The sequence below is a fragment of the Palaemon carinicauda genome, chromosome 19, assembly GCF_036898095.1.
Source record: "Palaemon carinicauda isolate YSFRI2023 chromosome 19, ASM3689809v2, whole genome shotgun sequence".
NCBI classification, from domain to species: domain Eukaryota; kingdom Metazoa; phylum Arthropoda; class Malacostraca; order Decapoda; family Palaemonidae; genus Palaemon; species Palaemon carinicauda.
The window spans coordinates 111,251,326-111,254,604 of NC_090743.1; the positions used below are offsets into that span (position 1 = coordinate 111,251,326).

A 3,279-nucleotide genomic window follows, 5' to 3' on the forward strand; every position below is an offset into this window, starting at 1 on the left:
TTACTTAAAACGGATAATTTTTCAGAAACGTACGAAACCTTATTTGAAAGTAAACACAGATTGGCGTAAGAGGATTGGCATTAGTTCGAACAAGTTATGGCTGTATTAAATGCAATCTAGTGTTCTTGTGGCCAGATTAATTGCGGTAAAGATAAAATCCAAAGGTTAGAGAGGGTTTGGTGGATAAACGTACTATCGTACGTTTGGCAGCGACGCGTATGTTTATATCTCTGGTCTGTCTACACCACGAATATCCCTCGGCTGTTAGATGAGAGAGAGACTTTGAACAGATAACGTTTAACCTATTCCAGTGCCCATTGTTACGTGTTATCAAATTTCGTGAACAAGACATCCTCCGTTTTGGCCTAGTACGGTAGGTGTTATTGTAACGAGACATTAATCGTGTTTATTTGCATAGGAGAAGCTAATTTTGGTCATACTGCATTGCAAATCCTCCAAACGTATACCCATATTCATTGGACGGTTGTTGTCTTGTGATATAGGTTTATTATTATTATTATTATTATTATTATTATTACTAGCAAAGCTACAAACCTAACTGGAAAAGCAAGATGCTATAAGCCCAAGGGCTTCAATAGGGAAAATAGCCCAGTGAGGAAAGGAAATAGATAAATGATGAGAACAAATTAACAATAAATCATTCTTAAAACAGTAACCGCGTCCAAACACATATGCCATATATAAACTATTAACAACGTCAAAACAGATATGTCTTATATAAACTATGAAAAGACTCCTGTCAGCCTGGTCAGAATAAAAACATTTGCTGCAACTTTGAACTTATGAAGTATTTGTTTTCTGTATTGACATATATACATAAACGCCCATTATTGTGTGATCCTCGTCAGTGCAAATTTCCAAAAGTGATTGGTTAATGGTTACCAAAATCGTAGGAGACCAGAAACGTTTTGTTCATTTCTTGACAGTCTGGAGAGGGTGAAAATAGAGGCTGTCTGGGAGTATCCCTAAACTCCGTGGAAATACAGTTTGTGTGTAGAATTAATCTTTACCGACACAAACCTCTGCATATATATGTTGATTTGTGTATGCATAAACAAACCTGCTTACGTATGTTAATGTGTGAATTCATGGGCGCATGAATCTGTGCACATATGATAGTGTATACTGCATGCTTTGGCGCTTGAATATCAAAGTGTGTATTCACTCGTTATTGTTCATGCTTACACAAAACTGTGTTTGTTTTTTAGTGTGTGTAAAGCATGCACGTCCTTGAATATTTGCTTGTAACAACTAATGTTGTATGATAATGTAATTAGCTTTATTTTATTGTTTATCGTTGTTATTTACAGTTTGATTTGCGTTTCCTGTTACGCTGACATTTATATACATGTGTCGTTGATACAGAGGTTGAAGTTAAATACAGTTATCGACTGTTAACACATTTTTATTTAGCAAAATAATTATGTATGTTTATATATATATATATATATATATATATATATATATATATATATATATATATATATATATATATATATATATATGTGTGTGTGTGTGTGTGTGTGTGTGTGTGTATTGTATATATATCCGGTATAAATTATATATATATATATATATATATATATATATATATATATATATATATGTGTGTGTGTGTGTGTGTGTATATTGTATATATATCCTGTATAAATTATATATATATATATTGTGTGTATAATCGTAAATATATATATATATATATATATATATATATATATATATATATATATATATATATATATATATATATATGTACATACTGTATTTGAACCTCAGATACATTTCTTTGTTTCTAGGTACCCGACCTTGAGATTGTAATAACAAACGCATACGCACACACAGGTATCGACAAATATGGAATCTTTACCGCAAGGGTTTCAACCACAATGTCATACAGCCCTTCTGTATGTGTGTGTATTTATGCAAGTGGGTGTGCATAGGCATATTACTTTAACTTTACAATTAATATATAATGTCTTAGGTGATATATGGAAATCGAATATAAATATATTGGTATTTAATATATATATATATATATATATGTTTGTATGTGTATATATATGTATGTATATATATGTATGTATGTATGTATGTATGCTCCTGTCTAATATATATCATCAGCCGTTGATATGAATCATTCAATAGTCTAACTAAAGTCATTAAAATTGCACAAGCTATCCTGGAAGTCAGTGTCCATATTACCTGATGTAAGACTTTCCACAATATATATATATATATATATATATATATATATATATATATATATATATACATATATATATGTATATATATATTTATTTATATATATGTTTATATATATGTTTATATATATATATATATATATATATATATATATATATATATATATATATATATATATATATATATATATATATCATCGTCAGCAGAGCAGCGGCCGTGATTAGTCCACTGCAGGACAAAGGCCTCATATATGTCCTTGCACTGGGGTTTCTTTATGGTTCGTTAATCCATCGTCTTCTCTTCCTTCACCTGCTTCTTTTACAATCTCTAGGTACCCATTCTGTTATTCTTAATGCCCATATATTGTCTCTCATTCTCATTGTATGTCCTGCCCATGTTCATTTCTTTTTCTTAAATGTTAGAATATCCTTTAGTTGGGTTTGCGCTCGTATCCTTGTTGCTCTTTTTCTGTCTCATAGTGTTATTCCCATCATTATTCTTTCCGTAGCTCTTTGAGTTGTAACTAGCTTATGCTCTAAGGTTCGAATTTTATGATGCACAATTTAAAACTGGCAGGACCATCTTAAATACTATTCATTTTCAGTCCTACATTTCTGCTTTTTCTATTCAAATTTTGCATGATCTTTTGCAATTCATCCCATGATTCACTAAATAGAATTCTGTCATCTGTAAATCTTAGGTTGTGAAGGTGTTTCCCATTAATATTAATTCCTACATTTTCCCAATGTAAATTCTTAAAAGTTTCTGTGAATAATTTTAGGAAAAAATGGGTCTCCCTGTCTAACCCCTTTCTCAATCAGAATCTCACTGTAATATTAAAATTGCTGTACTACCCTTATAGATTATTTTCAAGTGCTCTAACAAGATTCATCTATTCCTTACTTTTTGGAGGACTTTCAATACTGCTGAAGTTTTTGACAAAATCAAAATCTTTCTCATGATCTCTAAACGTCATGAATAGTGATTTGTTATATTCGGTTGATTTTTCCATCAGCTGGTTAATTAAATAGATATGGTCAGGTATATTGAATACCC

The 3,279-nt window shown here is 30.6% G+C and overlaps 1 protein-coding gene across 1 annotated transcript in view; it reads left to right on the forward strand.

Moving 5' to 3' along the window:
• The first annotated feature begins 218 nt into the window (after positions 1-218).
• Positions 219-3,279, forward strand: part of LOC137658739 (uncharacterized) — a 79,401-nt gene continuing 76,340 nt past the window's right edge. The window contains exon 1 of the mRNA XM_068393759.1: positions 219-373. The gene's annotated coding sequence lies outside the window, so the exon portion shown is untranslated. The remainder of the gene's footprint in view (positions 374-3,279) is intronic.